We start from the raw sequence: 10,326 nt of genomic DNA, 5'->3' as shown, positions 1-10,326 counted from the left end.
CACTGTTCAAACAAATTTCAATAAATTTCTCATTTTAAATTAAAAACACTAACACAAACACTGTTTCCATTTTGTGCTCAGAGTGATCCCTTTTCGCCCAGTAAATTTCGTTTTTTTTAGATTCTGAAAATCGTGAAAATACAGACACCTGGCAGGATCGCCATTGTGAAGACTTAAAATACTGGCGGAAAGAGATCACTCCAAGCAGCCACTGTTCCTGCTCGTCCAGTCCGTTTGACATTCCAAAACTGATTGTGGTGAGGTAGCATCGTGGCTACTTGGATGATTGGGAAGAGTCTCACGGTTAGTGTATGCATGCAGGTTTGTCATGCTTTATTCACCGCTCGTCACAATGCAATGTTTACTAGTATCTCGGCTAGTACCACACAGATTCCAAAGACGTAAGATATGGAGCAGTTGTAAGTAAATGTGTTATAATTTTTATTTCTTGGATTTTCGCTTGTTTTTCATCACTTTTGTCTCTTTTTATCTCATTCCAGAGGGCGAGTAATGGCACTTGACCCAGGCTCTTATATACACCGATGGACATAAGTATTCGTTATGTTTTCATAGTTACATATATAAATTCATACGAAAACTTTTGTCTATCAGTGTATAAGCCAGGGCACTAGACTAAAAACTGTGTCCCACCCCAAGACGTTGAGGCCCCAAGGAGTGAACATTAATCATCTTAGCTAAGTCACTCCCAACGATTCAATAATCATCACCTAATAATGTAAACGGAGCGGTTGGTACGAGATGTCCCCGTTCTATGGCTTAATTGTGAAATCAAGTTAAGAATTGATTCTCACAGCTATTTTCAACAACGCTGCACAGTAGGCCTGGCCGCTTTTATGTTTGAACTACATTTATGATGTGCTTCAAACATAAGTAATGACAAGAAAAGTGATATATGTAGTCGAGTCTATTACCTTCCAGGATTCTTTCACGAACTGGCTGTATAAGTGTAGACTAGACTAAGCTGAGTTATTGAATATCATGAATAATTTCGGAAGTCGTAGACTAAAAGTTCGTATGTTCATCATGCTCAAACTTTTGGTTGAATCATCAAAAATAATTTAATTCATCAAATTGATTGCGATAGAAAACTAAAACCTTACCGTTGAACTAACAACCAGAATCACAGTCTAATATTTTTCCTCCGTGAAGCTTTGCTTCTTCCTCTCGCCGGCGACGACCGAACAAACTTCCGATACTTGATCTCCGTTTCCGGCGATATCTTTCTTCGCGAAAGCGTAGTCCTAATCGATTCGGGCTCCTCTTCGGTTGACATTTTCAGCAAGCATAACTGATCAATCAGGTTACGCTCATAGCGCGCCGTTGGTGGCGTAGTCGACGGGCAGTCGACCGCATGCTTCGAAGTCTCTTCAATGTCCGAACAACCGGGTGAAAGCACGCTCTGTCCTGGGCTTCCTTCCTTGCTAGTCCGCGGTGTGGAAGTCGTTATTGATTTAGCTGCATGTTTGGCATCGTTATCGAGTGAGAAGTGTGTCCGTTCTGGGATGGAATTTTGTCCTGCCAGTTGAGAATTTGCATTTTTGAGCGGGCGTTCCGTAGACTCCACTATCACCGTGCTCCGTTGCCTGAGTAATGTTTTTGATGGTAAATTATCCATTTATTTCTAATGGTAGTATGAAAAAATATCTGCATTATTTCAAACCACCAACTGTTTTTGCAAAAATTAGATAAAATTTGTTGGTAAACAAGCAAGATATGTATTTGACGTTCGCATAAAAATATGATTTTGGTGAATTTCTTTGTAATCAAATTTCAACACGGAACGATCTTTTGTGAGAGAATTTTGATCGTTATTGGAAATTTCCTCTAATAAGGGCATTTAGATAGTGTTACCAGATTCGGTTTGACTAAAAAGAGTACATTTTCAAAAAGTGAAAATAGAGTACATAAGAGTACAATTCATGACTTTTTTTATCTATAATTCAAGTTTGAATTAAAGATGAAACGGTACATTGACTCAAATCCCGAACATGACTCCTATTTCGAGCACCTGGATATTAATAACCATTTCCTCATTAATCGCGTGGTTCCTTCCATGGGTTGGATGTTGAATTTGATTGTAATCTTGATCTTCCGTACGGAAACCGATGGAATTTTGAATTCTAGCACGCTGAAACTCCAGTGTTCGGAATATGAGTAATGTTCGGGATTTAGGACAAAACGGTATAGTTTTGTTAATATTTGTAGGATGAAATTGTATCGTAAATTGTGTATGAATTCAACAAAATTAACACCGACAGTTATTGTGACAAAATAGCGTGTCAACTGCTCTCGTGAGCTATGAAAGCCATTTTATTTTCTTAGATATAAGTGAAAAAGTTGAAGAACTATTCATAGAATAAATCCCAAAGAAACTATCTAATATTTTCAAATTTATTGGGGAAATTGAAAGGATCAACTCTTCATAGGAAAAATGGTGTACCGTTTTGACTCAAATTTCGAACATGGCTCATATTCCGATCGGGTCGCTTTTAAATGGCCATTTTGGCTTTATTCGTATAATTGTCTCCATAGGATCTTGAATTCATTTGTAATCTTGATCATCAGAACTGAAAACCGATGGAATTTTTAGTTTTAAGGTGCCAAAACGCCAGTGTTCGGAATATCAGTCGTGTTCGGGATTTGAGCCAAAACGGTATGAAACGGTCTGATATCTGAATAATAGGTTTAAAAGCCTGAATGAACGCAGCCTGTAGTATGATAACGAACGTTTAAATAATGTTCCCAATGTCCATGCATGGTTGGACAATGTTCTCGGTCCAGCTTGCAGTTTGTCAGTGTCATATTTGATTGTCATATGATCGTGCTGGCTTCACAACTTTTTAAACACTTTATTAAAAAGATTTTCAGCCTAGGCCTGGCTCATCTATTACTTTCCAGAATTTTGATATCTAAATTTCTCGAAAAAAAACTGGAGATAACTATCTTAAATTCGCCGTGTGTAGGAACTGTTAAATAAATTAAATATCATGAAAATAATAAATACGTTCAATTCAAAACGTGGCATACACAATCTTAGCGTACTTTTTTGTACAAACTAATGAAAATTGATTCACTTTGCAATGTTAAGTTTGAAAATCAAGTTGGTACTGACAATATTTAAAAAGAGTACATATGACCATTTTCTTCGAAAAAGAAGAGTACGTAATTTTTCTGCCCCAAAAAGAGTACATGTACTCTTAAAAGAGTACGTCTGGTAACACTACATTTAGAGCGTGTAGTGTCCTCTGCATGATTTAATTTCGTGAAATCCATATTTTTGGATAGCGAAGGTTGTTAAGGTTAATAACATATGGAAAACCTTGTCCAATATATATACAAAGAAAAATAATAAGAAGCGAATAACGAGTTTTGTTATAATTCCTAAATGAATAACACTAAAAAGAAATCTATAAAACCAAGTAATGATACCTAAAGTGCCTAAAGGTACCTAAGAGGCACACGATGAATAGAATAAAAATGAATAAATATGCAGTTACTATTAAAAATTCATGCCTTAGTGTCCTTCGTGACATCTTCGAGGCGGAAGTCATATGACAGAGGGAGTGATGTGATTGAGAATCAGAGGTTGAATAGCTCAAGGAATCGCCAATACAGGTTGAATCTATAAAAAGCACTGATGCATAGAAATCTTTTCTTTTCCACTAAAAGTTCTTTTGAACTATAAGAAGAACTTTTTTGTATTTTCATGTGTAAATGTTATGAACTTCCATGGAAATCTCTATGATTTTTTTTCCAGAAAATTCCTTTAAATTTCACAAGAATAGCTAATGGAAATTCCTTCAGAATTCAGACATACAATGTGTCTAGAGAGAGTGTAAAATAATCGAAAATTTTTGGTGAAGTTCATTTTTCTTCATTTGTCAGTTCACTTCCGACACATTCATAGTCGGCTCTGGACAGTCAATATTCAGTTGAATATTAGTCATTGAATATTTATGCACATTTTACAAATTGATAAATTATCTGAAATCTGAACACGTTTCAAATGAGTAAAGTGATTTATCACACAGGACTGAATCCGATTTTCATCCGCAAGGCACTTTCAACGGTAAACATCAACATAAACAATGCTAATTATGTTTTTTTCTGCACATAGTAAACACACTCAGTGACAGTCGAATGAATGAGTTCGTGGAGTAGTCGTCTGACTATGTCATTCTATGTTTTGAATATTCATGCGATGTTTGTCAAAATTCGGAAAGAAGTTGCTTCATGAAAATGAATATTTTAAGCTCTGGACTCTGGAATTAATGTTTTATCGATACTGACTTTGACGAAAAATGTTCAATCTTATTTCAGCTTTTATATTATTTTGCTCAACTGTCGAATTACGTGATCTAAACCGTCTAAGACGAATTAAGTACTGTCCATTTAATTCCACCAGTTAACTTTCGTTATCTTTGCAGATACGTATTTCGACCACAACTGTGTGGTCGAAATACGTATCTGCAAAGATAACGAAAATTAACTGGTGGAATTAAATGGACAGTACTTAATTCGTCTTAGACGGTTTAATACATTCCACTAAAAGAGCTTAATATATTTTACGTGATCTATTTGAGGTTTACATCTAGATTAAAAAGATTTTTGAAAGCCAAATCTGCAAGGACCTTCTGGGGAAATGCATGTTCTAGAATCAATACCATGCTTCCCACACAAATTAAAATACTTCGATTGTATTATAAGTACAGATTCCACAAGTTCAAATATAAATTTCAATTTTCGCTAAATTTTAATATTATTCTGGCGTTCTAATAGTTCACCTTTGAATAATGTAAACTAAAGATTTTGAATAGTGGTGCGGCAAAGCAAAAAGAGTGATGCCTAAAACTGTCAACGGTACCAATTTCTGCTCGATCAAAGTGTTTCGAAGTTGTCTTGCAATGACATAATTCGCTTGCTGGATTCACTCGCAAATTCCGCGAGGCTAAAAATGATCACTTTCGATCCCCATCCATCCACTCGAAACACTTTTCGTATGGATAATTTGAAAATGTGTTTCTCGGTTGACTCTCTACCACTCCTAAAGGGTTATGTACTTTTCCATTGGTTATAGATTTTGTAAAATATGGAAGTTCTTCGACGTTTGCTCAAAACGAATGAAAACAGCATTTTAGGATACTAAGTATTTTTTACTAACACAAATTATGACTACAAGTTATTAAAGTAAGGTAATTCGCCAAATGTTGATCTGCTAAAATCTTCGCTTATTACGTATTCTTTATGGGTGTTTAACAATAGGTAAATATTTTAGCCGTTCAACGTCTGGCGGTTTTTCCTAGTTATTCGTTTTAGCTTACCATTAAATATAAAAAATACATCACAATCTAATATTCTTCCTCTGCGAAGCTTTCGAGGCTTTGCTTCTTCCCCCCGTCGGCGATGAACTTAGAAACTTCCGATACTTGATCTCGGTTTCCGGCGAAATCTTACCTCGCGCGAACGTAGTTCTGATCATTTCGGCGTCCTCCTCGGTTGGCATTCTCATCAGGCAAAAACGATCGACCAGCTCACGCTCGTAGCGCGTCGTGATCGGTGTCGGTTGCTGCTGTTGGCTGATGCAGGTCTCCTTCGGGGCATCTTCGATGTAGGAAATCTCTGGCGAAACTATACTTGGGACAGGGCTGCCGTTTCTGGCTCGTGGTGTGGAAGTCGCTATGGACTTCATTGAATCCTTGCCGTTGCCATCGAGCGATCTTTCCAAATTGGTGTTGTTTTCGTTTTCGTTTACTTCCTCCGGTATATCGTTCTCAAGATATGCAGTGTAGTAGCGCGAATCCTCCCGTCGAGAGTTGCCGTTGAGTTGCTCCATGGATTCCATTGTTTGGCGTAGCGACCAAGATATTTTGATGACTAGAGTTACAAGAATGGCACTGAGCCATTCGACTACTTCCATTATGAAGTGTGATGAATTCGTGGGTACGAACTACGTAGGTAACTAGCGCTAGAGCAGAACTGAATAGCATTGGACGCTGAAAGTCAACTGAGGGTGGGTGCCTACTGAAGGGCTAGCAGGTACGCTTGGAATTTTAGGGAATTTTTCTACGAAAGAAAGACCGTAGAATGCAAAACTGGAAGAATGCATTTTTATGCAGGGGTATTAGTGAGCTCGATAACGGGAAGCATTTTGGCCATTGAAAGCAATAATAGAAAAGGGACACTTGCTGATTTCTTAGATTATAAAGGACGAACAAATAATATTGGCTTTCAAAACGAAACACTGTATATGATGTAATTTTTACATATTTTTTATAAGACTTCGAATAAAAAAACTCGTTCGGTAGCACTAGTAAATCACGCGAACGCGGGTAAAACAACTTGTAATATAACCATTAAAATAAATTGTCCTTGAAATCTGGGATTATTGCGTGATTTTCTTTCGTAGCAATAATAAAACTCATTTTAAAGACTGAGCAGGCTTATGGTATTAATAGTGATTAAAAGTATTAATAAATCAACCACAAATCCGATAATAAGGCAAATTTACAGTTTTAATACATTGTTTAATGTATAACTTTACTTTGTTCGTGAAAGGAAAACCGTAATTAACTAAAATCCATTACCTTCCTACATTTGTTTTAAAGTTGATTCATTTACCTATGGTGTTGATCGTCATTCGATAACGTTTGTGATCAATTTGATCTACAGCCCGAGTAGACGAAAATAGCTCAATAATATCAAATGTTGATAAGATAGCAGAATGAGATATGGACATGATTGATATAAGAGATAAAAGGTCAGATGACAATATCAAAATTTTGCACTAAAATATCATGAGGATATCAAGATATGTTATTTGTAATAAGTGATCGATATCAAGTGTCATTAGTTTGTTCTTATCCATAGCATATCTTGATATTTAAATGATATTTCGGTGCAAATTTTTGATATTGTTGCCTGTTCTTTTATCTCTTATATCAATCAAGTCCATATCATGTTTTGTTATTCTGTTCATGGTTTCTGCCCGAAAACCTACATAAAAATTATGGCAAAAAATTGGTGCGTTTAGCAGAACTCAGACTAATTCTTGTTCTAAATAGTTTTTCGAGTAAAATCTAAGTATACGTGCGATTCAGTATCATATAGTCGCATATAGTTATAGCATGACGCTTAAATTAAATTAAAAAAAAAATGAACAGTTGGCTATAGTTCGGTTAAAACATTGTTTATGCATATGTCAATCATGCACAGGCATTGCTTGAAATAAAATAAGGTAACTGAGCCAATATTTGGGCTTAAGGCACGAAAGCTATCAAAATATCAAAAGAGGCTGTAAAAAGTCTGATGTTATTTTTATCCATTTTGCCGTCAGCTTTAATTTCTAATAAATTCATTAGAACATTGCTTCAAAGTACAGAGGCAAATAGGACAACCTTTACAAAGATGCTGCAGGGGTAAATAGAAAGAAAAAAATGGTTTGCATTGTTTTAAGAATAGTGGTTGTTCCCATACACTGTTCGAACGAATCATGTACATTTACATCAAATATCATGCACATAATTGGAGCATTATAAACGATAGAAATTTACATTTAATTTTATTTTTGCATCACTTAGCATCTCAAATTTATGTGTTGTTTTAAATTTACATGTTCTATTTTATGCTATATAAATAAAAAAACGCTTAACATGAGAATCGAACTAAGGTCCGCAGAGTGATAGCCCGTTCTGATACCACTCTACCGTCTTCACTTCTTGAAACCAACGTTGCCCAAAGAGTAACAGGTTCTGAGTTATGACGATTCAATCATACAGTGTCGAACCCGTCGTGATCGGGTTCTAGCTAGGTAATGTAAATTTACATGCTCTGAGTAAGCGCATGCGCATCGCCAAGGGGAAATATCTGACTGGATGAAATGCAAGAATTTGAAGTTTTTCCATCGATTTAAGAAAACGCCTGATGAAGTACACCGATGAAATGCAGCATCATGGATGCTGCTTTGTAGTAGTAATGAAAAAAACTTCACTTTAGTATGACGGTGGTCGAAAACGAAGGTTTCCAGCTGCATTTGCAGCTGCCTTGATGAATTGAATGTTTTGTTTACATTCTACCGTGATCGTTGCAAGCGTGGCCATCTTTAGTTTCGGTTCACATAATATCATGTAAACTTAATGGTTTATAAATGAATTTTCAGGGTGAATAAAGTATTGTTTTCAATAGAATGTAGTAATAATGGAAAGGTGATGTATTTATACGGTTTAATTCATGCTCTGTTTATGTGCATGATTTTCAACGCATAATTACATTGAGAAAACGATTACATGATCTGTATTTACATTAGTTTCATTGATTACATTACCAGTAAAAGTCAAATTTTTTTGGTGTGCACATTATTTTCGACTTTGCTATGAGGTGGAAGAGCATATTATTGTTAATCAAAGAGAACAAACATTTTTTCTGGATGTTTTAAATGATTGACATTTGTTTCTGTATGTATTATTTATTTATTTATTTATTCAGACTAAGGCCGAAGTGGCCTGTGCGGTATATAAGAGTCTTCTCCATTCGGCTCGGTCCATGGCTACACGTCGCCAACCACGCAGTCTACGGAGGGTCCGCAAGTCATCTTCCACCTGATCGATCCACCTTGCCCGCTGCGCACCTCGCCTTCTTGTGCCCGTCGGATCGTTGTCGAGAACCATTTTCACCGGGTTACTGTCCGACATTCTGGCTACGTGCCCGGCCCATCGCAGTCGTCCGATTTTCGCGGTGTGAACGATGGATGGTTCTCCCAACAGCTGATGCAATTCGTGGTTCATTCGCCTCCTCCACGTACCGTCCGCCATCTGCACCCCACCATAGATGGTACGCAGCACTTTCCTTTCGAAAACTCCAAGTGCGCGTTGGTCCTCCACGAGCATCGTCCAGGTCTCGTGTCCGTAGAGGACTACCGGTCTAATTAGCGTTTTGTAGATTGTCAGTTTGGTACGGCGGCGAACTCTATTCGATCGGAGCGTCTTGCGGAGTCCAAAGTACGTACGATTTCCAGCCACTATGCGTCTCCGAATTTCTCTGCTGGTGTCATTTTCGGCAGTCACCAGTGAGCCCAAGTACACAAATTCTTCTACCACCTCGATTTCGTCACCACCGATGCAAACTCGCGGTGGGTGGCTCACATTGTCATCTCTTGAACCTCTTCCTATCATGTACTTCGTCTTCGACGTGTTGATGACTAGTCCGATCCGCTTAGCTTCCCTCTTCAGTCTGATGTAGGCTTCCTCCATCTTCTCAAAGTTACGTGCCATAATATCTATGTCGTCGGCGAAACCAAATAGCTGGACGGACTTATTGAAAATTGTACCACTCGTGCTAATCCCTGCTCTTCGTATTACACCTTCCAAAGCGATGTTGAATAGCAAACACGAAAGACCATCACCTTGCCGTAACCCTCTGCGGGTTTCGAAGGGACTCGAGAATGCCCCTGAAACTCGAACTACGCACATCACCCGATCCATCGTCGCTTTGATCAACCGTGTCAGTTTATCCGGAAAACCGTGTTCGTGCATTAGCTGCCATAGCTGGTCCCGATCGATTGTATCATATGCGGCTTTGAAGTCGATGAATAGATGATGTGTGGGCACGTTGTATTCGCGGCATTTCTGCAGTACTTGGCGAATGGCAAACACCTGGTCCGTGGTGGAGCGTTCGCCCATAAAACCCGCCTGGTACTGCCCCACGAACTCCCTTGCAGTTGGTGCTAGTCGACGGCATAAAATTTGGGAGAGTACCTTGTAGGCGGCGTTCAGCAATGTGATTGCGTTGTAGTTGCTACAATCCAGCTTATCGCCCTTTTTGTAGATGGGACACACGACACCTTCCATCCACTCCTGCGGCAAAACTTCCTCCTCCCAAATCTTGGTAATGACCCAGTGCAGCGCTCTAGCCAGTGCCTCACCACCGTGTTTAAATAGCTCTCCTGGTATTTGGTCAACCCTAGGGGCTTTGTTGTTCTTCAGCCGGCCAATCTCCTCCTGGATTTCCTGGAGATCCGGAGCCGGTAGAATTATGTCCTGCGCGCGTTCTCCCAGGTTCATCACCATACCGCCATCTTCGTCTGCCACATCGCCATTCAGGTGTTCTTCGTAGTGCTGCCGCCACCTTTGGATCACCTCACGCTCGTTCGTAAGAAGGTTCCCGTTTATGTCCTTACACATATCGGGCTGTGGCACGTGGCCCTTACGTGAACGGTTTAACTTCTCATAGAACTTTCGTGTGTTATTAGCGCGGTACAGTTGCTCCGTTTCTTCACGGTCTCGATCTTCCTGCTGGCGCTTTTTCCTCCGG

The sequence above is a fragment of the Armigeres subalbatus genome, chromosome 3 (genome assembly GCF_024139115.2).
Source record: "Armigeres subalbatus isolate Guangzhou_Male chromosome 3, GZ_Asu_2, whole genome shotgun sequence".
Lineage (NCBI taxonomy): Eukaryota > Metazoa > Arthropoda > Insecta > Diptera > Culicidae > Armigeres > Armigeres subalbatus.
The sequence above is the reverse complement of the archived record's forward strand: the minus strand, read 5'-3'. Positions refer to the sequence as shown.